The following is a 27679-nucleotide window of genomic DNA, read 5'->3' as shown; positions in this document are numbered from 1 at the left end:
TCTTAGAAAAAGCATGGACATTGCACATGCTCTGTTGTGGTGAAAGCTCAAACCAGGGTTCTCATTTCTGGAAGACGCCCTCTGCCACCTTCGGGTGTAACTACCAAACGTGATCAGCAATGCTTTGTCGGCTGAGTTCATCCACCCTGGCATTTAAATATTTTGCCAGGTAGTGTACCAGCAGAGAAATGCCTAAAAAATCAGCCTGTTACAGGTGAACAGCCTTCTGGCACAGGACCCCACCCCACCCTGATTGTTGTAGTACCACATGGCAGTGGTGTTGCGCTCAACCCCAGCAAACTGAAGTGGAGGCAGGTTTGAACCAGAGATCAGGCTGCTCTGATCTACACCTCTTTCAGATGGCCTCCAGAACCCAGTAATATTGCATCTTTTACACCATCAGCTCTGGGTGTGGGAGGGAGCACGGTCTGCCGCTGATCAAAGTGTAATCGAGCAGCCACCACCAAAGATCTTTTGTAGTCTCTTCCAGCAACTAGATGGAATCTGACAGGTTGCCCTGGTGCTGGGCCTAGTGAGAGTGCATATCCCACTGCAGAGCTTGCATGTGTCATCTGGTATGGTCGGTAAGCAGGGTGCAGGAGGCTGAAGGATGGCAAACCAAGAAGCCTCAGAGACATGCTCACTGGGAACCAGGACAGAGGATGAAACATCTGGATCATTACCCAAATGACCTAGGAAATCGCAACATATCAAGGATGGCTCCGATGAAAGGGGAGACTCTGTGAAATAGTCAGGTGTGACTTTTGCATGTTGCTCGTGAACTCCAACAATGTCAAAAGGTTCTCCATCATCTGGAAGTGGTTGAGAACTGCCAGGGGCAAGACTGGCTTCAGTAGCAAGTCGTTAAGGTAGGGTAGAACTGTAACCCCCGACATCCGATGAAGGGAAGCGACCAGCACCAATACCTTTGTGATCACCTAATGGGTGACTGGTGAGTTCGAAAGGGAGCACAGCAAACTAAAATTGCCTGTGGCCCACCTTGAAACACAGACAGCACATGTAGTCTTGAAGTACAGGATGTGAAAATAGGTGTCCTGCAAGTCCAACGCCATTGTCCAGTCAGCTGGATCGATGGCAGCCAACACCTGGGCCACCATAAGCATCTTGAATTTGTCTCTGTGTAGGAAGGCGTTGAGAGGTCGATGGTCTAGAATAAGACAATTGTCTCTGTCTTTTTTCGCACAAGGAAGTAGCAGGAATAACATTCAATTCCTACTGCCAAAGCCAGAACCTTCTCTTTGCCACCTTTGGCCAAAAAAGCCTGCACTTCCTGGTGTCAGATGGCAGATGGCCTTCCGAAAGATGATCTAATGCAGGTGGCAGGTGCTGTCTGTCATAAACAAATGGCAGGACATAGACCCGTTAAACAATTTGCAGGACTTATCTGTTGGATGTAAACTGTTATCACCCGTAAAGCAAGTGCTGTACCCTGCATCTAACAGACTGCTGTGTGCCACTTAAGGGTGCACTAAAGTGGTTCTGGGGTCATTGCTAGAGGGGTGGGAATACGGGACATATGCTGCCCTGATGGAGGGCTGGGAGGCCTATTGTGGGTGGTGGAACCTGACTGCCAACATGACAAGCCTGTGGCGTATCCCCTAAAAGGAATTAACCATTGGGAGGGGCGCTGCATTTTAACTGGACGGCCTAAAGAACGTGCCATTGCCCAGCTTTCTTTAAAATGCTACAGGGCAGAGTCCGCCTTTTTCCCAAATGTTAGAACTGGGGGTCGCTAGTTGGCAGAGATAGGTGCCTTTGTCCAAATAGGGCCCCTTGCTTCTAGTCAGGGTAAGGGGGCTGCACTCCTAAATAACCCCTGCTCATCCCCTTGGTTGCTTGGCACGAGCAGACAGGCTTATCTCAGAGGCAGTGTGTAAAGCATTTGTGAACACATACAGTAATACAGAGAAAACACTGCAAATGGACACCACACCAGTTTAGAAAAATAATTAATCTTTACTAGACTTAACACATAACCAAACAACAAAAATCCACAATACTGCAATCAAAAATAGACTTTAAAATGGTAGAAAATAGCTTAGTTTAATGTAGATGGTAAATGCGACAGTTTACTCTCAAAGTACCTTAGACGCGTCACGCAAACAAACAAAAGGGTCGCAGGGAAGTTGATGCGCTGTTCCTTACACACAGGGAAGTGGATGCATTGGTTCCTTACTGCTGCGTGGCGGAGTTGAGGCTCGCTTCCCTACTGTGTGGGGAGTTGGTGCGCCCTTACTTTGCGGCCGGTGACAGTGCGACAAGATGGCGCCTCGATGCGATGCAATGATCCGGTGCAATGGAACAAAATGGCATCTTTGATGCGATGCAACAACGTGGATGTGATGCGTGCATGCCCTACGGCCGTGCGGCGAACTTGGTAACTTGTGAGCCGCGACAGCCCCTGCGACCCGCTTCTCCGGTGATGAGACGGAAACCTCTGCAGAAGCGACACGCTTCTCCGGGGATGCAAAAGGCTTCATTGATTATGCCCCGGCGAACAGCTGCGACGGCGGCATGCTTTTTCGGTGATGCAACAGCAACTGCTGCAGCGGCGACACGTTTCTCCTCGCTGAGCTGCCAGAATGACATCACAGACTTCGGGAGGAAGATCGAAAGCTGTCAACTGTAGCCGCTCAATCTCCACGCATGGAGGTGGAGGCTGGACAGGTTCGGGTGGAGGACTGTCCCCTACTGCCGCGACAGAAGATCCTCCCGAAGAGGCAGTCGGATCGGGGGATCGCCATGTTGAGTAGCTCGGGATACAGTACCTTTGTGCCCAATCTGGAGCCACCAGAATGATTTAGGCCTGGACGCGCCGAATCTTCTTCAGCACTCTGGGCAGAAGTGGTATAGGCGGAAAGGCGTACAATAGACTTCAATTCCAGTAGCGACCAAAAGCGTCGCAGAGGAAGTGCCGTCTGGGAAATTCCAACGTGCAGAACTGATGACATTGTGCGTTCTCTTAGATGGCAAATAGATCTAACCAAGGCTCTCCGCCCTGCTGAAAGAGATCTTGCACCACGTCCGAGTTCAGACGCCATTCGTGATCCATCATGCACCGGCGGCTGGGTTTGACGCGCTCGATGGCCCCCTTGACCAAGAGAGCCATAACTTCTGTAGTGTGTTATCTAGGAAACCTGAATCGATATTCCTATTTCATGCCCTTGTCCGGCTATAATCAATAATATCCTTACAACGGCATAATAATCATATCCATAATTCAGTCGTAGCACATGCTGTCACATTAAGCAAGGCTACTTCTCCGGCCCCCTAGTAAGCACATCGAGTTCTCTAAACAAAACTAAGCCTCCAGCAACCTGGGAAATCCCCCTTGCTATTGTTTTGATTTCGTCCTAGAACTCCTGTAAAGCACTGTAAGAACGGCCAGTTCTTAGTGACATCTTTATTGACGTCTTATGTCCAACCTTACGTCAACCCCAGGCACCTTTCAGGTATAAATATACCAACGTTGCCGTAAGCAAACACACAGTGGTGAATCTGGAGCAGAGCAGCTATCTACTTCCGAAAGCCCAGCTGATGCGAGAGCCCACGGACGCTGCCCCTCCCTTTTGACGCGCTGAGAAAGACGCTGTCTTTTCTCTTGCCGAGAAATCCAGCTCCGGCGTTTCCAGCCTACCCTTGCGGGTTGCTGGGATATCGAGTCCTGAGAGAGAGATAACAGACCTCCTGCTTTCTATTACCCAGGTACGGAGCTGACTAAACCCTTACAGAGAATTCTTGAGTCAGATCCTTGGCAAAACAAGCTTAACTTAAACTGCTACTTACTTACTCCCTCCCACGTATTAGGCTTAGGTCAGGTACACCGGGGTAGGCATATTTAGAAGCACCAGTTGAGTACGATTAGTCAATGTATATATGTATGTATATATTGTATCTATTTTAAAGTATCATATGGCTAAGAAACCATATCAATGCTTTTACAGTATTATTTTATAATCCTGCTTTTACTGTACGCACTTTACTTTACTATAAGTATTGCAATTGTAGCAATTCATTTCTCTTGTATGAGGAAGAAGACTGCTCAATAAATAACACCTTTTATTGAAAACGCCCGTCTCTCTTTTCTCTGCAATCTGGTGAAACTAAGTACGCACCTTTGACTGAGTGAAATAGCTGTCTTTTGTTTTCACACGACTCTAGAGATACACTCTTAATCAGGGAGAGCAAAGTTGTCATGTTTTATGGTTGTCAGAAACTAAATTCCTTCTTGTCTATCCAGGGAGGTTAAACTCCTCCTCGCTTACTCGAGAAAGTTTCTAGTGACCTCTGAGCTAGCTGGCAAACACTTAAGTCTAATATAGTCAGTAGAGACCTAGTTAACCTCAGTCCTACGTCTACACTGCTGAATATATTATTCCAATGCGCAGAGCCTATTGGGACTATAGGAACTACACTACATGGCGCCCAACGTTTGGTAAGGCGATAAATCTAACGCAAGAAGTTAGAGTAACTCAGTCGTGCTTTTTCACACAGACCCTTTCTCCCGTAAATACTCCAAAGACGTCTGGAGTGGGTCAAAGGTTAAAATCTGCCGAAACTTAGTAGGAAGAGATTTCTATGTATAGTTTTTGGTTTAGTCAACGTTGAAGGATACAGTGTTCCAAAATATTGTGCACCTAATCTTTGTTTCCTTGAAACCTGATCTGCAACAAAAACCTTTCTGTCAGAAAAAATGTCAGAAAATGAAGAAGAAAGGGAGACAGCTAGAATAGCAGCTCAGCTCCTAGAGGAAGACACAAGTCTCCTGCAGACCGACCCGAATGCTATACTCATTCCGGTCAACATAAGAAAAACTATAACTCTTAAACTTATAGAGAATGGACTAACATCGAGTGGTGGTATAGTCGTATTCGTAATTGAGGCACATGAATATCGGCAGACAGAGGTATTCTATTCATGGATAAACTTTCCAGCAGCAAACGCTGTCACACACAAATTCCACTATTACAAAATACAGGAACCTCCGGAAGAGTACACTCCTTTCGAGGAGGTGGAAATCCCATTAAAATACCAAGAGCACCTGCTCTGGTTTAAAGGCGCCCTAAAACATAATAATCACATCACTAGGCTCGGTCCACTAGGTAGACCAGGAGCAACGTGGCCGGTTCTAGCCAGCTACATACCACATCCAGACATTGAAAAAATGTCAGTACCAGAACTTTTAGCACAGCTAAAACAACTGATTAAAATACATAGACAATTAGTCCAATATGTAATGTGGACTTCAATAGTCCAACCAGCTATTAACATTCCACAGCTGACCCCTCATCAGGGGAACACAAATAAAATAACACCACAGAACATACAATCATGTCTGGGTAAAGTACCCATAAAACGGGAACAAATTACATTCTGGTTAGCACAAAAAATCACTCAAATAGAGGCGGTATTTCCGGATACTACCCCTACTGAGAAACACAGAATCCTGACTATCTGCCTTCCAATGGGGATCGCACCACATGTGGAGTACTGTGACACTTGGGGCACAGTCTTTGCTTCCATTTACACAAAAACACGTGGTGTTCCGTCCATGGCGGTAATACCAGATGTGCTAAGACAGATTCAAAATGAATACGGTCCAGAACCTGCTTTAACTCTGGGTATGAAATTACTAAAAGACTTCAAGCAGGTCTCGGCTATATTATTAGCCAACATAAAAGGGGAAGCAGCATCTGTGGCGATCCGCCAGAAATTGAAAGAAACAGATATAGCAGAACAGCAATTTGAACTTGCCAGAATCATAGAAAAATCCTATGAAGAACTAGCAAGAGATAGTTTGGGTGGGAAACCCGTAAAACCCCAACTAACTGAAAATCCTGAAAAGATATTTATTAAAAATAATCTAAACACTCCACAAAAGAGCTGGGATGGAAATAAACAATCCACTCCCAAAGAAAAAAGATTCCAGTCCAGAGGAAGATCTCCTCGGCGGAGAGAAAGATCTCCGGACCAAGGACACAAGTCTCCCCAGAGGAAGCCCTCGGAGAAAAGATACAACCTTAGAAATAGGGATAATCTAAAGAAACCTGATAGATATCAAGATATTGATACACGTCCCTCTCGATCTTTTCAGACTTCCGAGCAGAAATCGGAAAGAAGAGGACGATCAGAACAAAGGGAAGAGCACGTCAAGTCCAAAGACAAAGAACCTGCTCATCAAAGTAAAAAATTACAATTTCCAAGAAAGAAGGTAGCCAGCATTAAAATAGTCAGACATGCCGAGGATACTGAGGACACAGCTGAAAAACGGAGAGTGGGCCCAGACAGTGCTAGACAGCGCAGCAGAAGTGACCATAGCTCGCAAGATCTTGATGAATCATCTGGAGACAGTGGACACGAATGAATACATTCAGGTGGAAACTGCAGATAACAGAGTTAGCAAACCTCATAAAATATACGAGATAACATTACGTATAGAGGGAGATAAGACTAGGAAAGTAAGGGGTCTATTTTGGGATAACCTTTCCAAAGGCTATGACATCCTTTTAGCTGAAAAAGACTGGCCACCAGAGTTTGTCGGGGAGTGCCCTCATGGCGAAGAAATGATTATGCCTGCCTTCTCAAATCACATTCCAATTCATAAAAAATATACACTTGCAAGAAAGTGGGCAGTAGCCCAAGCTCCTGCATTATATAAAAATCATGTAGGATGGGATGAGGAATCTCCTCCTCACAAAATCCAATTAAAATGTCAACCAACTGCACAAAGGCAGTACCCAATTAAGCAAGAAGCTAAAAAACAGGTCAGTGAGATCTTAGATCAACTTGAATACCAGGGGGTGATTGAAACATGCACCTCACAAATGAACAATCCTTTGTTTCCTGTCTCCAAGCCAGACGATTCATATCGTCTAGTTTTGGACTAGAGACACCTTAACTCATGTTGCAAGACATTTGCAGGGCAAAACTCACACAGTGCAGCACTAATGAATAACATCATGCGCAAAAAATACAAAACATTAGACATCTCTAATGGATTCTTTTGTCAAAACATTGCACCTGAAAGCAGGTATTTGACCGCTTTCTCAATAATGGGCTCGCAGAAAATTTCTGTCGACTCCCACAGGGGTTCAAGAATAGCCCAGGATTATTCTCAGCAAGAGTAACAGAATTACTACAAATGTATGATGATGAGGCAGTATCCTATGTCGATGACATCTATGTAACAGATGATGACTTGGATACTCATTTGAAAAGAGTGAACACCATAATCCTTGGGTTCGCAGCAGAGGGTTACAAATTCAACTTTAAAAAGTCACGAATTGCCCATATAACTGTTCTGTTTTTAGGATATGAAATATCAAGTGAAGGCAAAAGCCTGGCAGACAATTTCTTAGAAAAATGCGCTGTAATCCAAGCACCAAACACGCTGAAAAACTTACAATCAATACTGGGTTTCCTGAATTTCGGAAGAACTTACATTCTAAATTATGCAGAGAGAGTTAAACCTCTCTATGAACTAATAAGACCAGATTTTAAACCAATCAATTGGACTCAGAAACACACAGAAATTTTAAGATCATTACAAACAGACGTGTTAGCAAAAACAAAATTGCAAACTCGCGATAACACACGCAACCTTGTAATCCGAGTCATCCCAGGAAGATGCGGATTCACGTACCTGACCTCTAATGAGGGAGAAAAGGTACCAAAAGCGTACAAATCCCATTTGTACACAAAAGCTGAAATGAAATTTAGTTCAACGGAAAAAATTCTAACTGCGGTTCAGACTGCTGTAGCAACAGAAAGAACTCTAGCACAAGGTAAACGAATAATAATCGTTACACCAGTACCAACCCTAGAAGCGGTAACAAAGGCAAGCATTCCAAATGCTAAAGCGCTACATCCAAGATGGATCCAATGGGTTAATTCTCTTGTTGCAACAGACGTAGTTTACGAATTTGATCCTAATTTGAAAACACAAGAATTTCTACAATATGAATATGAATGTCCTCTGCCGACCGAAATCCTGCCTCTAGAGCACTACGGCTGTATAATATATACAGACGGATCAGCACAACCCGCAGTTGGGGGTAAGCAGGCTTACAGTGCTGCGTGCGCGATTGTTAAAGGTCGTTGGCACGAAGGAAAATTTAGACCACTTGTCACTAAAACACAATCTCTAGGAGATTGTACAGCTCAGCGAGCTGAACTACTAGCATTTAAGATGGCGCTTGAAAATACCGATCGCGAATTCCCCACACTCATAGTGTGCGATTCATATTACTGCGTACAGTCTTATAATGAATACTTGCAGAACTGGTTTGAAAACGGTTTCAAAGACGCAAAAGGTGGCACAATCAAGCATAAAACGCTTTGGGAACAAGTAGTTCTTTTACAGAAAGAACTACAAAAGACTCACGTGATACATACTCTGAGTCATCAGCGTGATGGCGTTCACGTTGCGGGGAATTCATTGGCTGATGAAGCCGCGAAGGCAGCTGTGCAAACGGCTTCCGTAGCTGCTATCACCCGGTCAAAAACAAAAATAGACAGCGAGATACTGCAAGCTGTCAGTGCTACAGTGAAGAATGAGATAAAATCACTCCCGAAAGGCTTTCCAGTAAAGTACTCATACATAACAGATGCGAATAACGTTCCATTTGCTCGAATCCCTGGAGTGGGGGATAGGGCAATTCCAAACATGGAACATAGGTTAGGACTAATTACAGCGGCACACGAAGGGCTAGCTTCTGCACATGCTGGTGTTTCCGCAACAGTATCATTATTAAAAACAGAGATACTGGTGGCCGCGCATGAGAAAACAAACGAGGAACTATGTTCTAGAATGCGCAATATGTCAAAGGATGAAAGTTTCAACAGTGAAACGACCAGCACAGACGCCCCTTCTAATCTCGGATAAACCATTAGCATGTATTTACCTGGACCACTGTGGTCCCTTACAAAGGGATGGTAATTATAAATACATCATGGTCGCAGTGGATTCATGCACGAGATTCATTTGGATGTGGCCCCAGCGCTCGGCTGACGCCAGAACTGTTATAAAAGATTTGCGAGTCTATATCGGCACATACGCAATTGGCATGCTACATTCTGACCAGGGTCCTGCTTTTAGCTCTCGAGCTTATAAGGAGGCCATGACCAGCATGGGCATTGCATTGCGGTATTCTTGTCCCTTCCATCCTGAGGGAAACGGGATTGGGGAAAGAAAAAACCGAGACATAAAGCAATCTATAACGGCGAGGGTATTAGGTACGGGTACTGGGTGGGTCCAACATTTAACAAGTGTCCAACGTAGTCTTAACAATCTGCCAAGAAATTCTCTAAAAGGTTTCAGTCCGTATGAACTATTGTTCGGTACTAGAATGCATATTCAGGACCTTGATAGTCAGACTTCAGTGGTAGAAGGAAAATGCTTTGATATCAAAGATCGTTTGGCAATTTTACAGGACTTAAATGAAACAAGAAAAGACCTGAGCAACGTAAAGCTAAAACACCAGCCAACAGCCACTGAAGAGAAACCACCTGTCCCAGCAAGGCCTGTCTGGATTCCAAAGATTGGGGATCTGGTCAGAGAGAAGATCGTGGTGAAGAAGGAATTTGGGCCTTCTTACAGAAAAGCAGTACCTGTCTTAGCTGTCAACGGAACAAGATCAGTTGTACTACCGCCCCTTGCTGGTAAAAAGGAGAACCGAGTTGTATCCATCGACCTGGTTAAACCACAATCATGTGGCCAATAATAAGTAGTAGGCCAAGTGGACTCCCAAGAAATAGCAGAACGCCAAAGTTTGCTACAAAACAAGAGGTTCAAACTGAGAGACTAATCACATTTGATAAAGCTACAGTGAATGAACAAGGACTATGTAACAAAGCCATGGAACTTACACCTCTTAAAACCCAAATTGCAACAGCTCGTCAAGAAACACCTGTCTACAACGATGTAGCCTCAGACTATGCTAATGAAACAAAGAAAATTCCAAAAGCAAATGAGAATGCAGAAGCAATTCCAACAATTGACAGAACTGCATCAGGCTACTTCATCAATTTCGACGACTTTTCTGAGGATCCAAGCGAACCTGAGGAACAGCCACCAGAAACAAAGACTTTTAAAGACAAAGCAAAAGAACTCTTTCATCAACTCAAAGAAACCTATCTGATTTCTCCATGGATTGAATTTTGGTTTGTGCTAGGTGTACTTTTCCTCCTGCTTTGGCTCATCATGGTACTATGCTTGGGACATTTCATTGAGGGAAAATATAGTACAATGGACACAGCAAGTCAGAACATCAACTTGGTCCTAAAGCCACACAAGTCATCCCACATTGATAAAAGAGAACTATCATCAGTAAATTTCACAGCCAATCCAATACCCGGTGGGGTAGCTTGGGACAAAACAGAATACAATATTTATGTCCCGGTCGAGCTCTTGAAGTATCCACATCAATTCAAGGTTTCATTAAGTGACTTTGTAAAACCGAGCACATTCTCTGATGATTGGGACTTTGAAAGTATTAATGATATGATGTCAGACTTAGTTTTGTCAGCAAAATTTACAGAACATGATTATTTACAGGGTTCATCAAATTATGAACAGATGTACTGCTACAATCACTATGCTAACCATTATTTGCATAAATCTGCTCAACCTAGAAATGTTTTTAATTATAATCAATGGGAACATTGTGCAACTCCACCAAAAGGCAGTTCAAAAACTTTTTTTGATAAATTCCCATACTTCTCAGCGTTTAACACAAGTGATGCAGAAACGTTTTATGTCAAACTGTTAAATAAAACAGGAATAAAAACCATGCTGACAAACACTAAATTAATCTATTCAGAAACATTTTTTGAAAAAATGACTACATTTGGTTTTGATTTTTGGAAAAACAATATTGAAACAAAAGCCATCTGGGGTACCAAAGATTTACAGGTCCAAGGTAAAGAATCATTATTTAGAGCCTGCATGATCCCAGAACAAATTATATTCTTGAATGATACCATTCAACAGACAACTTGTCTTGGTCTAGCCAAAATTAAAGACTTAAACAAACCGTCTATTCCAAAACCAACACCTGACAGTAATAGCACTACAGATGTTGAGATATACGTATCCCATATTTTTAACCAAAACAGAACACATCCTGATTGGAAGAAATGGTTGATCTGGCCCATAGACACAAATAACTGTCAAGATAGATTCCTGAACAAAATACAGGGGTTAAAATTGACCAGGCCAGACCCTAGATACTCCCAGAGAGTATTTAAATACTGCCAAGAGTATATACGAGCAGGCCAGTATGAAAGGTTGGGTAAAGAATACATTAAGTCATCATGGAAATTACCTTACACACACACATGTTATAGTGAAAAGGAACAGAATGTATTTCTTAGTGGTAATAATTGTAAAAGATCACTAAGTGGTATACTTCTGTGTCAAGGTATTAACCTGCATGGGGCCTGTGAGGGGACTTCAAATAACCTTTCATGCCACCAGCATGGCACACCTGCAACTCGAATAGAGCCATTTTTAGACGGCTTTCTAACGGGAGCTACATTCTAATAGTGGACCACAGATGTTGTGGCTTGGTGCCAGGAAAAGCTTATCTAGTAAGCGTTTCGTCCATGGTCACTTGCTGTATGCAAGTATTGTTTCCAAACAGCACTCCAGACAGGGAGGAAAACATTTGGCCATTTTTGAATATCTCTTCTATTCGAATTGATACTTTAAGCAGAATAAAGTCTGTCCTTTTGCAGACAACTGTGCCCTTGACGTCATCAAAAGAAACGTATGATCTGCAAGTCGCAAGGACAACGGCAGAGATACATAGCCTTTTATCAGCAAATTGCCCCCTACATTTCGCAGAAATGTTAAGCCAAATCCTAAATATGTCCGATACTGGAGGTATCCTGCATGTATTTAAGACAATTTTTTCGGGACTGTTAACACCCTTCACAACAGTTCTGGGCATTTTTCCCAATTTTGTCCATTCTGTCTTTGGTGGCCTACCACTCCTGTTGGGACTCGTAGCAGGCATTTTATTTTTGACTCTCCTGCTTCGTTATGGCAAGCCATGTCACAGACAAGACTCCAGCAACAATGGAAGAAACGATCCTAGCTATACGCTATCGGGTCCGCATAACTAAAGTCCTTGGATTAGCCCGGCTACGAGATCTGAATATGACCTAGTTTCTTTCATTCAGACCCATCTGGCAGAATTGTATCTTACCTGTGTTAAGATGTATGCTGTGCGGAGAAGAATGCGTGTTAGACGTCTGTCTCACACTACAATCAGAAGTACCATTGGATACAGATACTTTGCTAAGTCCTGTAACAGCTCATGCATCGTGTTGTCCCCAGCGGTTACCCATCCTGATGACGGCATTCGTGGAGACTTCACCACTGCGATTAAAGGGTAGTGAAGTGCAAGATGAGAGCAGCATCAACCAGGTACGACCTTCTGTGAGCAATGCTGATCAATACATCGATGATAGCAATCATTCTCACGACTGCACAGTTGCGGCATTTTCCAACTTGGTCGAACTTTCACCTGAAGCGGTAAATCACTTTTTTGAAAGTCTGTCTGAAATGATGTTTTCCCCCGAAAAAAAAAAAAAAACTTTTAAGCAAACTAGTACACAGCGTTCCCTGAACTCTGAATTCGGCCTTCGGCCCTGATAAACAAAAGCTACTGAACATATTTGGAACTATATTTTTTCTCTCTCTCCTGAAAGCAAATTTTTTTCTTTTTCCTGATTCCAAAATATTTACCTTTTTTCTGGCACATGTACTCTGCTTACAGTAGAACTATTCTTAGAGAACAGAGCTTCTATTATTAGGAACTCTAAAGACAATATAACACGTCAGCCTCTAGCACATTTACAGCAACTGTATTTTTATGTGATGGAATGGTCTCGCACTTTTTTCTGTATTAAGAGCCATTTCATGTGTAAATTTCGCAAATCATTCATGCTGATATATATATGCATCCTTTTTTAATGAATGATTACACTGCTTGAAACGCGTACAGTACCTATAATCAATTTCATGTATTTCGCATACACCATTTCAAATGCAAAAATGTATTTTGGGGTGGGTTGAGATACACGTGCACCTTTTATGTTTACTATTGCTTAGTTTTAGTAATGATGGACATTAATTCGTGGAGTGGGTGTAGTGTGTTATCTAGGAAACCTGAATCGATATTCCTATTTCATGCCCTTGTCCGGCTATAATCAATAATATCCTTACAACGGCATAATAATCATATCCATAATTCAGTCGTAGCACATGCTGTCACATTAAGCAAGGCTACTTCTCCGGCCCCCTAGTAAGCACACCGAGTTCTCTAAACAAAACCAAGCCTCCAGCAACCTGGGAAATCCCCCTTGCTATTGTTTTGATTTCGTCCTAGAACTCCTGTAAAGCACTGTAAGAACGGCCAGTTCTTAGTGACATCTTTATTGACGTCTTATGTCCAACCTTACGTCAACCCCAGGCACCTTTCAGGTATAAATATAACCAACGTTGCCTTAAGCAAACACACGGTGGTGAATCTGGAGCAGAGCAGCTATCTACTTCCGTAAGCCCAGCTGATGCGAGAGCCCACGGACGCTGCCCCTCCCTTTTGACGCGCTGAGAAAGACGCTGTCTTTTCTCTTGCCGAGAAATCCAGCTCTGGCGTTTCCAGCCTACCCTTGCGGGTTGCTGGGATATCGAGTCCTGAGAGAGAGATACCAGACCTCCTGCTTTCTATTACCCAGGTACGGAGCTGACTAAACCCTTACAGAGAATTCTTGAGTCAGATTCTTGGCAAAACAAACTTAACTTAAACTGCTACTTACTTACTCCCTCCCACGTATTAGGCTTAGGTCAGGTACACCGGGGTAGGCATATTTAGAAGCACCAGTTGAGTACGATTAGTCAATGTATATATGTATGTATATATTTTATCTATTTTAAAGTATCATATGGCTAAGAAACCATATCAATGCTTTTACAGTATTATTTTATAATCCTGCTTTTACTGTACGCACTTTACTTTACTATAAGTATTGCAATTGTAGCAATTCATTTCTCTTGTATGAGGAAGAAGACTGCTCAATAAATAACACCTTTTATTGAAAACGCCTGTCTCTCTTTTCTCTGCAATCTGGTGAAACTAAGTACGCACCTTTGACTGAGTGAAATAGCGGTCTTTTGTTTTCACACGACTCTAGAGATACACTCTTAATCAGGGAGAGCAAAGTTGTCATGTTTTATGGTTGTCAGAAACTAAATCCCTTCTTGTCTATCCAGGGAGGTTAAACTCCTCCTCGCTTACTCGAGAAAGTTTCTAGTGACCTCTGAGCTAGCTGGCAAACACTTAAGTCTAATATAGTCAGTAGAGACCTAGTTAACCTCAGTCCTACGTCTACACTGCTGAATATATTATTCCAATGCGCAGAGCCTATTGGGACTATAGGAACTACACTACACTTCCTGCTGGAGAAGCGCAAAGTGATCCCCAGACATGCGGTGGAACGGAGGTGGCATGGCTGGGGGGTAGACTCGAAGGGGAGGGAGTAACCCCTCTGGACGAGTTGCAGCACTCACTTGTCGGAAGTGACAGAACGCCAATGTGGAAGGTGATGTTAAATCCGCCCACTGGCGTGGGGTGCATCCCAAAGCTCAGACTAAGAAGGCTTCGAGGTGGATGTTGCGGGGGCGGAGGTGGACTGACCCTCACGCCAGGCTCCGGAGCCGCCACTGCGGCCTCCACGCCCATGCTGAGTTTGGTTCTGGGCAGGCTTTTGACTGAACGAGTGAGCAGGGGTGCCCCTTCCATGGCCACGAAAGGAATTAAAAGTAGACATGGCCGGGCGCATGGTGGAAAGACCCAAGGACTTGGCCGTAGCCCGAGAGTCCTTATCACCAAACATGTGAGTGCCATCAAAGGGCATGTCCATGAGCGAGCTCTGAAAGTCTGGTGAGAACCCGGTAGTTCTCAACCAGGCGTGGCGACGAAGCGCCACAGTCGTGGAAATTACTCCCTACCGAGGGACTCCGCGGTGTCTAAGCCACACCGAATGGCGAATTTAGGTGCATCCATACCCTCGGCCACAGCCTAGGACAGCACAGCCTGGACCAACGGTATCCCACACCGCGTAGGAATAGCGGCCCAAAAGACATGTGGTGTTCACCGACCACAGCCCCTAACTGACTGAGAACAACCGCTTGCCGAACTGCTCCAGCCTCTTAAGAGTCCTTATCCGGCGGAGCCGTGGGAAAGGCACTCTGGGACGTCGAAGCTTGAATGAGCAGACTCTCGGGCGTAGTATGAGTGGTCAAAAAGGTGAGGGCACACGGTGCCGGGCGATGATGCCTGGCGACATTCTATTCCACAGGGGCCCCCGTGGCCGGCCGCGACCAAGTGCCCAGCAAAACGCCAGTGAGGGCGTCATTAAATGGCAGCAGTGGCTCCGACGAAGTGGACGCCGACTGGAGCACCTCAGTGAGATTAGTCTTTAGAGCCACCGTAGGGAGATCAAGGTTAAGGACCTCAGCTGCCCGACGGAGCACCACCGTGTACAAGGCACCCTCCTCCATGATGGGCGGGGGAGAGGTAAACCCCGGGTCAGGGGAGACATCAAGGCCGCCAGCCTCCTCCAAGTCGTCCACCCAATCCTGCTCAGAGTCACACTGACGAGCAAGAGGGTTCTCGGACCACTCCCAGTCGTCCTTTATCTCCGCCCTATGTGGGGCAGACCGCGGCGGAAGGCAGGGACCGGGGAAGGAACAATCGGCGCTGGGAACAGCGCCGGGACGGGGCCGACCCGACGCCGTGTCCCAATTCGGATCCCAGGTGGGGACAAAACTGTCCTGGAACCGGGGCAGGGGCGGAACCAATGGCATCCACTGAGGCGTAGGAGGCGGAGCCGAGGGGGGCGCTGGGGCCGGAGCCGGCAGCGTGGGACCTTGTGGCGCCGTGGCAGGAGCCAGCAGCGCTGGATCCTGCAGCGCCAAAGCCGCAGGGCCTGGGGCCGCCGGCAGTGCTGACAGCCCGGCAGGATCCTAACATGAGACGGCGGGGCCCAAAGACGCGCCGGCGGGAACCTGAGGCCTAAACAGGCGGTCCATGACAGCAAGAAACTCTTACACCTGTGCGGGAGTCGCCAACGGACCTGGGTAGGCCGCAGGACTCCCAGGCTCCGAAGGCGCGCAGGGGCAGAACCCCTGTCCCACTCGTCCGCATCCGGGTACCGACGGGGGAACGTCAGAGAGCGACAACGCTTCTTCGACTTCTTTTTGTGTAGTCTCTTACCCGAATCCGAGGGCGAAGACTTGGAACCTTAGGAGCGATGATGGAGGCCCCGCAAGCGTTCTCTAGAACGGCCCCTGGACCGAGAACCACGCTGGGACTTGTGCCGAACCTCAAGCAACTTACGGGAGTCGTGGTCGCGCTCTAGGCAGTAGAGACAGACGTCATGGGGGTCCGCCACCGACATATTGCGATGGCAGGCCCTGCAGGACTTAAAACCAGGCATCCCTACGTGCACCAGAGAAGATCCACAAGAGACAAAAGTCCCAAAAAAGGTCGTCAAAAAGTGACTTAGGCCTAGATGTAGGTATTTACATTTTACCACTTCTTAAATACCGAATTTTACCGATTCGGTATTTAAGAAGTGGTAAAATAGAGGGGGGGGGATGTAGGTATTACAGAATCGGTAAATACCGAATCGTTAAGATTCGGTATTTACCGATTCTGTAAATTCCGATTCGGTAATGCCCATTGATTCCTATGGGCATTGAAGCCCATAGGAATCAATGGGCATTACCGAATCGGTATTTACCGATTCGGTAAATACCGATTCCAGCAAGGGTGCAGGGGGTGTCATTTTGACACCCTCTAGCACCCCAAATACAGGCATGTGTGCCATGTGGCACACAGACATTCCCTAAGGGCATGTCTGTCTGTCACATGGCATAGGTGTGCATGCACACATGTGCATGCACACCTGGATTCGGTATTTTACCACCCAATTGGATTGGGTGGTAAAATACCGAATCTGAAAGGCCTTTGGGACTCAGAAGAGTCCCACCTACATCTAGAAGTTACCGAATCGGTAAAATACCGATTCGGTATTTTACAGAATCAGTAAATTTACCGATTCGGTAAATTTACAGATTCAGTAAGATTGGCCCCCTACATCCCAATAACCCATTTACCGGTCGGTAACGGATGAATTCGGCCGATACCGGCCGGTAAATGGCCACCTACATCTGGCCCTTAGGTACGTGCTGTAACCGGATCTGCGCTTACTGGCGCAGAAAAAGAAAGTACTGACGTTAGCGCGCATGGATGACGCCTAAGTAGTTTCCGTGTTGTCATCTCGGCGCTTACGATGCCAGCGACGGACGTGGAGACGCACAACGCCACCTACTGATGCGCAGAGGTACTGCTAGCAAAAACTTTCCGGATCCAGTCTGACGCCTGGGGATATTCTAAGGTAAGTAATCTATCACTAACCTGTCTCTTTCAGATATGGAATACACAACCTAGCAGAGGCAGGCTGGATGGTTAGGCAAGAAAATACCTACTTTCTAAAAGTGGTATTTTCAAACACAGAATATTAAAACCAACTTCACTAAAAGATGTATTATCAATCAATCAATCAATCATAGCATTTGTAAAGCACACTACATACCCGTGAGGGTCTCAAGGCGCTAGGGGGAGGGGTGCTGCTACTGTTCGAAGAGCCAGGTCTTGAGGAGTCTCCTGAAGGTTAGAAGGTCTTCAGTGTGCCGTAGGCGGATGGGGAGGGTGTTCCACTTCTTGGCGGCGAGGTGGGAGAATGATCTGCCGCCGGCGGTCACACTTCGGATGCGGGGGTGTGGGCGTGAGGGCGTGGTCTGCAGAGCGGAGCTGGCGGGCAGGGGTGTAGAGGCTGAGTCGTCTGTTGAGGTACGCTGGTCCGGTGTCGTGGATTGCCTTGTGTGCGTGGGTGAGGAGCTTGAAGGTTATCCTCTTGTTGATGGGGAGCCAGTGCAGGTCTTTCAGGTGGGGTGTGATGTGGCTGCAGTGGGGGATGTCGAGGATCAGGCGTGCGGAGGCGTCTGGATGCGTTGGAGTCGTTTCAGGAGTTTGGCCGGGGCTACTGCGTAGAGTGCGTTGCCGTAGTCCAGTCTGCTGCTGACAAGGGCCTGGGTGACCGTCCTTCTAATTTCGGTGGGGATCCACTTGAAGTTCCTGCGAAGCATGTGGAGGGTGTTGAAGCAGGAGGAGACGGCGTTGAGCTGCTTTGTCATGGAGAGTGTGGAGTCGAGGATGACCCCTAGGTTTAGTGCGTGGTTGATGGGTGTAGGGGGTGCTCCTAGTGCCGTCAGCCACCAGGACTCGTCCCAGGCCGAGGGGGTGGAGCCGAGGATGAGGACCTCTGTCTTGTCCGAGTTCATCTTCAGTCGGCTGTTCCTCATGCGGTCGGCGATGGCCTTCATTCCTTCGTGGAGGTTGGTTTTGGCGGTGTGGGGGTCCTTGGTGAGTGAGAGGATCAGCTGGGTGTCGTCGGCGTAGGAGATGATGTTTAGGTTGTGCTGTCGGGCGACGTGGGCAAGTGGTGCCATGTAGACGTTGAACAACGTTGGGCTGAGAGATGAGCCTTGGGGTACACCGCAGATGATCTCGGTGGCTTCGGAGCGGAAGGAGGGGAGGTGGACACTCTGGGTTCTCCCAGAGAGGAAGGAGGTGGTCCAGTCCAGGGCCTTATCTTGGATTCTGAGTTCAGGCATACTAAATTAGTTTTTCTACCATTTTCCCTGGGTCAGTTAGGATTATAAGATGTTATAATCAAACTGTTCATTCTGACCTATGGGAACAGGTAGCCTTGCAATAGTGAAAAACGAAATTGGCTGTAATTCACTACCAGGACATGCCACACACATCAGGGTATGTCCTACGTTTCACGTACAATGCACCCTGCCCATGGGGGTACCCTGGGCCTACCTTAGGAATGACTACTATGTCGAAAAGGGAAGGTTTAGGGACTGGCAAGTGGGAGCACTTGCCAAGTCGACATGGCAGCCCCAGGCTGCACACAGGCTCTGCAATGGCAGGCCTGGGTCACATTTTACAAGCTGTTCTGTGGGTGGCACAACAAGTGCTGCAAGCCCACCAGCAGCATTTGATTTACAGGTCCTGGGCATACATGGTGCACTGGACTAGGGTCTGACAAGTAAATCAAATAAGCCAATCATGGAGTCAGAAATTCATTACAATAATTTACAATAGGGAGCACTTGCACTTTGGCACTGAATAGCAGTGGCAACGTGCCCAAAGAATCTAGACCACCAAAACATATAGCAAAAATACAGGAGGCAACAGCAAAAAATGGAAGGGAGACCACCTCCAATGGTGCCAGGTCTAACACGTGTCCCCTCCAGCTGAAATGTGGGGAGAACTACCCACCCCTTGGGAGTTCTCTTCACTAAGGCGGAAAAATCTGGAAAGACCATTAGCATTGGCGTGTTCAGTACCAGGGCAGTGTTCCACAGTGAAGTCCATCTCTTGTGTGGAAATGGACCACCTTAACAGCTTTGGATTCTCACCCCTCATCTGCATCAACCATCTGGGGGCATGTGGTCTGTCTGAGCCCGGATGTTAGTCCAAAACAAGTATGGTCACAACTTCTTCAGTGCCCAGACCATGGCAAATTCCCTCACGCTCATTTGCACTCCACCTCTGTTCCTGTGGTAGTAACCTTCTACTGATGAAGGCTACAGGTTGGTCTAGGCCCTCCTGATTTATCTGTGAAAGAACAGCCCCCACACCATGCTCTGAAGCGTCTGTCTGTACAATGAACTCTTTAGAGAAGTTGGGCGCCAGAAGCACAGGCGCCGTACACATGGCATTCTTCAGGGCATCAAAAGCTTTATGACAAGTGTCAGTCCAGTTCACTTTCTTGGGCTGCTTCCTGGAAGTCAGCTCTGTCAAGGGAGTCACAATGCTGCCTTACCCCTTGACAAACCTCCTGTAGTACCCAGTGAGTCCTAAAAAGGCTCTAACCTCTACCTGGGTCTTGGGGGGTTCCCAAGCCAGGATGGTCTCAATCTTGGGCTGTTGGGGCACCACCTGGCCGTTCCCAACCTGGTGTCCTAAGTACACCACAGAACCCACCCGATCTGACACTTACTCGCCTTGATCGTGAGGCCTGGTCTCCGCAGTGCCATCAACTCTTCCCAGAGGTGGCGCAGATGTTCTTCCCAACTGGCTCTGAACACTGCAATGTCATCCAGGCAGGCAGCACTGCATATACGATGTACTCAACATCATTCAATCCATTAAGCCCTTGCTTATCAATGATTAAATGTTCCCTAATAATCCTATTTGTAAGTTGTAGGTGAAGTGTTTGCCGTTCATATATAGTACTTCTTATCAGTAAACAAGTAAAGATGCATATCTGTCCTGTTTTCAACCCATTCAATATGGTGATTTTCCATGCCTCCCAATGTGGTTCCGGATATAATTCAGCAGTTGAGTACATCGTATATGGAGACTCTGTAATAATAAGGAGGAGATCCATTACTTCGTGAGTGAGCTTTTAATACGCCGATTGACTGCGGCGATAATTTAAACTAGAGAATAGAAAAGATACCCACCCACCGTCTGAAAACATATATCAAGAACCCCCAGTTTTGTAATTGGATTTAAATGTACTTTCGGCCCTGATGAAGGTGATAACATCTAGCTTTTCACCGAAACGTGCGTAGGCCATTGACAACCATCTGAGAATTCCATCCAAGGATAATACCAAGATAATTGATTATCTACAAAGCAAAACAATGGCCTGATGCCTTGTTGTTTGATGAGATCGATATAGAATTGATTATGTTTTTGTAATAGGTCTGGTCTCAGATGTGGTTGTTTTTTATTAATACATTTGCACAGTATGAGAGTTTGTATGTTTAAGAATGAATGTTGTAATAGGTTAAAAGAGAGTATGATTTTGTTATGCACATGAATTTTTATAATTGATATCCTGGGGGTCATTGGAATATAGACTGAAGGAATTGTACCAATATCTGATGTTGTCTTCACTTTTTCTTCATTTCTTATTGTAATGATTTGTGTGATTTTTCTTAAGAAAAGATAAACTACACATTCATATGTAAAAGGAAAAAAGATAAAAGAAAAAATGTATTTTGAATAATAAAATATAATGTTAATGAAAGTTATGCTTTCTTGCAAATTATTATCTGTGCTGTATTTTTGAAATTATTGGCAGAGTCATTACCGGCTGGCAAACTAGATAGGTCTGACAAGAGGTTTTGTATATTTTGTGCATTTTTCCTTTCCCCCTCCTCTTGGACCTCAAATAAACAGGGGGCACCTTAGTTCAATATCCTATGTCAGTCACTCCTGACCCTTCCACTCACACTCCTACACGACACATAGTAGATCTTTGTGTTTAGTATCGATAGACTGAAGGAGGGCGTATCCACCTCCACTGCTCTTGTCGAGCAGTACCTCTTTGCTCCCCACTTTGTTTTTTTAGCCAGTCGACAACTGACAGCTGTCACACTGGCTCAGGTGTCTCTAAGAGCCTCCACTCTCTGGCCACTGATGGTCACCTACTGCCTGTACTTTTTAGGGTTATCAGGCCGCTGGGTCCTGGGGACCACCTCACAGTCTCCTAAAGAGACTAGGGACATCTATGCGTGGCCCTACCCACCTTGGGCACCCATCTCCTCCCCCAGGGCTACACTACCCATCTGCCGGTGTGGTGAACCAGTGGGTGCTGTTTTGTCTCTCAGTGGGCACTGGGGATCATAAAACCGATGGCCCATCTCACCACACTTAAAACATTTTATTGGTCCCTTATGACCAGGTTTACCTGTCGGGCCCCCTGGCTTCTTTTCAGGGGAAGGCTGGGAACCCTTCCCTTGGTTCCCTTGGGGATTACTTTGGGGCCCTTTCTGGAACTCCCTCTGGTTACCCTTGTCCCCCCCCACTCTTCTGCTGGGGACCCTGCCCACCTTTGGCGAAGTCTCCCACATGACCCTTGTATTTTGTATTTGTATTTTGTATTGTGTATTTATAGAGCGCGGCTATCGCTCCGAAAGGAGCATCCTGGCGCTAGAAAACAGTGAGTGATACAATTACAGGAGCTAAATGGCAGCCATTACAAACTCATCGGATAGGTTGAAAATCCAGGTCTTTAATTGTTTCTTGAACAGGTTTTCCTGATCCAGGCATCCCAAGTCCTTGGGCATTACATTCCAAACTTTAGAGGACAGAAAGGATAGGGTCTTCCCCCCCTTAGTTTTATAGTGAAATCTGGGAAGACTAATGAGGTTACCACCTGATGATCTCAACAACCTAGACGGATTGTAGCGAGAGTATCGCCGAATGAGATACCTTGGGCCTGTGTTGTTAAACGCACGAAAGGCAATCACAAGAATTTTAAACAGGATCCTCTTGTGCAGTGGTAACCTCGGTATTTTAATACCAATCTGGCGGCAGCATGTTGCACACTCTGGAGTTTTTTTAGCGTGACCTTTTTAACCCCGGCCATTAGGCCATTACAGTAATCGAGGCGGGATAGTATTAGTGCCACTGCCACTGCCTTTCTAGAGTCTGTGGGGAGGAAATCAAAACATTTCTTTAAAGATCTGATAATACTAAAGCAGCTTCCTGCCACATTCCTCACGTGCTGGTCAAAGGACAGCTCAGAATCAAATAGGACCCCAAAATTTCTGGCTGATTTAACAGCATGAGGCGGTACAGGAGAGTCCTCAGGCCACCATTTGCTTGGAGAAAATAGGGCATTCTTCCCCATAGGTAGTATCTCTGTCTTGCTGGTATTACATTTTAAATGGTTATTTTCCATCCATAGGAAAACTTCCATCAGACAAATCTTTAGATTCTGTTCGGCGACGGTGGAATTTCTGTCAAGAGGTACAAATAATTGAGTGTCATCGGCATAAGATGTTACAAGTATGCCGTATGACTCAATTAGGGAGATCATGTAAATGTTAAATAACACCGGACTCAAAATCGAGCCCTGTGGAACTCCTGATGATACCTTTTTTTCCTTAGAGAGAAAGGGGCACAGTGCGGTGGTTTGAGATCTATCTGAGAGAAACAAAGTTATCCAAGCAAGAGCTGTGTCTGTGATGCCTATGTCTCTTAGCCTGTTGATCAGTATTGAGTGGGAGATGGTGTCAAAGGCTGCTGTAAGGTCTAATAAAATCAAAACGGCGTTTTTCCCTTCGTCATGTAGAAATTTTATAGAATCAGTGAGCTCAATAAGGGCCGTTTCCGTCGAATGCTTTGGGCAGAAGCCCGATTGTTGGGGATGGAGAATATTATGAGTTTCGACAAAGTTTTTTAGCTCTTGATGGACTATCTGTTCAGTTATCTTGCCTAACACTGGAAGGAGTGAAATTGGACGCATATTTGTAAGGTCCATGGTGGATTTATTTGGTTTTTTCATGAGTGGTTTAACAATTGCCTTTTTCCAATTGGAGGGAACCAGGCCTGTGCCGAGAGAAGCATTTACAATCCCAAGCTCACCCAGCGGTCCGCCTCCTCAGCAAGCTTCCTAGGGTTAGTCAGCTTGCGATCAATAAGGTGCTGGCTCTGCAAAACAATTATTAGACATGTGCTTCCATGCAAACAAATCATAGAGCCCCTGATAATTATTCACTTTGCTACCATTCACCCAACCATCCAATGCTCTGCAAAAAAGTCACATATTCTACCCAAGTGCTAGACTCCAGTTTTTTACAATTCCTAAACCTTTGTTTATAAAGCTCAGGGGTCAACCCATACCTGGCCATTAAGGCTGCCTTCATTTGCACATAAGAATTCTGATCCTCAGAAGGCAATTCCAATAAGGTATCCCGCCCATCACGGAGGAACCTCCCCCACAACCCCGCTCCCCAATCCTTCTCAGGGACCCGGTGGGAGGTCATAGCTACCTTATATGCCTTAAACCATTGCCCAATATCTTCATTCTTATGAAACTCCTTAAAGATATATTTGGGAATACACACTTGTTTCTACAGGCATGGATGGTGTGCTGCCACCAGAGGGAAACATTTCTAAACTCTTAGATTTCAATTCCAATTCCCTCATGCTCCAAATGCATTCTTTTTTCCTCCAAGGGCAACTTCTTATTCTCCAACTCCACCTGGCCACCTTTTTGAGCTTGGCCAGCTCCATCTTATGCACCCTATCACTCTCCCTGTCCTCCAACTCTCTTGGAAACAGGTCCTTTGAAGAGACACTGCTGCCTGCTCTAGAAGGCACTTTCCTCCCATCCAGGCCCACTGGCCCCTCTAGCTGCCCATCTAAATTCTCTACCTCCTCCCGAGGCTCTTCAGAATGCTCAGTGTCATTCCTTGATTCTACCCAGGCCTTCAGCGCCTTTTGGTATTCCTCATCCTTGGTGAGGCCTTTCATAGAGACTTTAAATTTCCTGCAAGCAGCTTTGAGGTAAGACACAGTGTAAGTATCAATCCTATCTCCTTCAAAATCAATGTCAACAGATGCAATGGGTGCTGCCTTGCTCATGCTGAAAAACAGTTGGTAGTTCTCAAAAAGCAAAAAAGTTCCAAGGAAAATTCTACCAAAAAATGCAAGTCCAAATCCTCACCGCTGAACACCAATGTTAGAACTAGGGGTCTCTAGTTGGCAGAGGTAGGTACCTTTGTCTAAATAGAGACCCTTGCTTCTAGTCAGGGTAAGGGGGCTGCACTCCTAAATAATCCCTGCTCACCCCCTTGGTAGCTTGGCACGAGCAGGCAGGCTTATCTCAGAGGCAGTGTGTAAAGCATTTGTGAACACATACAGTAATACAGTGAAAACACTACAAATGGACACCACACCAGTTTAGAAAAATAAGTAATCTTACCTAGACTTAACACAAGACCAAACAACAAAAATCCAAAATACTGTAATCAAAAATAGACTTTAAAATGGTAGAAAATAGCTTAGGTCAATGCAGATGGTAAATGCGACACTTTACTCTCAAAGTACCTTAGATGAATCACGCAAACAAACAAAAGGGTCTCAGGGAGGTTGATGTGCAGTTCCTTACACTCAGGGGAGTGATGCGCCGGTTCCTTACTGCTGCGCAGGGGAGTTGAGGCTTGCTTCCTTACTGTGTGGGGAGTTGGTGCGTCGCTTCTTACTGCGGCCCGGTGACGATGCCACGGTCCAGTGCGATGTGACAAAATGGCATCTTTGATGCGATGCGACAACGTGAATGCGATGCATGCACGCCCGATGGCCGAGCGGCGAACTCCGTAGCTTCTGAGCTGCGACAGGCCCTGCGACCCGCTTCTAAGGAGATGCGACGGTGACCTCTGCGGCGGCGACACGATTCTACAGGGATGCGACACTCTTCGTCGATGATGCGACAGCGAACTGCTCCGGCGGTGGCACACTTCTTCCGCGAAGCAACGGCAACTGCTGCGGCGGCGACACGCTTCTCCTCGTTGTGTCACACTTCCAGCTCCCAGCCATAAGCAGTCTTCTCAGAGGGCCCAAACAACAGCAGGCACCCCTCTGCAGGTAGGATTCCCAGCCAGGTAATTCAGGGGGTGCTGGTGGTGAAGTCTAGTATCCCTGAGACTTCGGCAGGAGGCAAGCACACTTCAAGCCCTTGGAGATTCTTCTTCAAGATTGCAAAAGTACACACAACTTTCATTTTCTCCTTTCCTTGGCAATAAAGTAACCACTACAGGCCAACCCCAACAGCACAGAGACAGTCTCCTCCTTCAATTTCCTTGGTTCTTCTCCTTGACAAAGGTTTGTCTTGATTCCCAGAAGTTATTTAAAGTTCTGGGGTCTGGGTCCCCCTTTTTATACACACACATCCTTTGTCTCTGAAGGCAGAGTGTATCTGTACCTAGTCCAAACCAGTCCTGGGTGCATTCTGCCAGTGCACAACTTCTTCCTCTGTCAGTGTGGGCCAGGGTCATCAGACGCACCACAGGAGGTGGAGCCAGCATTTTGAAAGGCAGGCACAGCCCTATTCAGGCCCAGGTGCTACTCCTCCCACCACTCCAGATGCAGATCGGTCTATTCAGACTAGTGCTGACTCACCCTGCCTCCTATAGCCACCCCAGCCCTTGTTACTCACAAACCAGACATGGAATACACAACCTAGCAGAAGCAGGCTGGATTGTTAGGCATGAAAATACCTACAGTGCCAGAGGACTTACTAGTTTTTTTTACCCAGACTATTCAAGACAGATGGGATGCTGTCAGGTTTTCAAGCCGCTAGGGCCTAGACACAACGGACTGTCTAGGAAGTGCTATGAGAACTCATGTATGAGATCCATAGGTTTCTCCAGGGATGTCCAGGCATTCCCTTCGCATGTCTGGCACCATTGGTGTGGGCCTCCCTTCCATTTTTTGCTGTTGCCTCCTTTATTTTTGCTATGTGCTTTGCTGGTCTAGATGCTTTGGGCACTTTCCCACTGCTATGCTGTGCCAAAGTGCATGTGTTCCCTATTGTAAATTACTGTAATGGATTAGTGACTCCATGATTGGCTTGTTTGTCAGACCCTAGTCAAGTGCACCATGTGTGCCCAGGGCCTGTAAACCAAATGCTGCTCCCCTAAGGTAGGCCCAGGGTACTCCCATGGGCAGGGTGCATTGTATGTCAAAGGTAGGACATGCCCTGATGTGTGTGGCATGTCCTGGTAGTGAATTACAGCCAATTTAGTTTTTCACTATTGCAAGGCTACCTGTTCCCAAAGGCCAGAATGGGCAGTTTGATTATAACATCTTATAATCCTAACTGAGCCAGGGAAGATAGTAGAAAAGCAAATGTAGTATGCCTGAACTCACAATACATCTTTTAGTGAAGTTGGTTTTAACATTCTGTGTTTGAAAATAAAGCTTCAAATAATGATAGACCATTTTCCAAAGTGTCACCAGTGTTTAACTTGTGAAAAAAGAAACACGCTTCCAAAATCTTCCCAAGCCAACCTGCAGTCACCTCGGTCAATCCCTATCCAGAAATCTCCCTACTCACCAGTGTCACACATGCAGAGCGGGTGTTGGGGCACGCAGACAGCTCCCTTGCAAGAGAGGGAGCAGGCCAGCAAGCACAGTCCTATCTCTGGTGGTGGTGAGCCTGCCCCCACATTGCCTCCTGCACTTAACACAGAGCTGTTCTGCTGATGACATGGCTGGGACACATTTCTCACCCCAGGGCTCCAAACAGCAAAGATGGGTCTGCAACTATAGTTGTGAGGCTGCCCTCCATTGAACTGACAAACGCAGACTACAGGTTGTGGCAGGCTGTTACACTTTTCTGGTATGTTAATGGTTGTTTGCGCAGCCTTTAAGACAAGGCACCATATCAAGGTGATTACTTACATAAAAATAGTAACACAGCCAAGCACAGTGAGGCACCATCACTTTTGTATAGAAAACAATCAGCCTGCACTGCTTTGCAAATAGAAACTGCAACATGATGCACTCTTCGAATGTAGGGGAAAATGTAAAATATAGTGTTCGCATTCCCCAGGTCTTATTCCTATGACAGCTTAATAGTTTTGTTTTTGAACGCCATTACTTAAGAACGTAAATACTTAAGTGTCCTCTTTCATGCAAAGTGAGTGATTAAAAAAAAGTACACCAGCACAGGAATTTGCATAGAGTCTCATAGAAACATAAATAAC

At 46.0% G+C, this 27679-nt stretch overlaps 1 protein-coding gene across 3 annotated transcripts in view; it reads right to left on the bottom strand.

Annotated features, from left to right (window-relative positions):
* The window catches only part of KIDINS220 (kinase D interacting substrate 220), a 1022767-nt gene that overhangs the window by 567816 nt on the left and 427272 nt on the right, over positions 1-27679 (bottom strand). The gene's annotated exons all lie outside the window — the stretch shown is intronic.

This window comes from Lissotriton helveticus, chromosome 6 (assembly GCF_964261635.1).
Source record: "Lissotriton helveticus chromosome 6, aLisHel1.1, whole genome shotgun sequence".
Lineage (NCBI taxonomy): Eukaryota > Metazoa > Chordata > Amphibia > Caudata > Salamandridae > Lissotriton > Lissotriton helveticus.
Note: the sequence above shows the minus strand (reverse complement) of the source record. Positions and strands in the feature narration are given on the sequence as shown.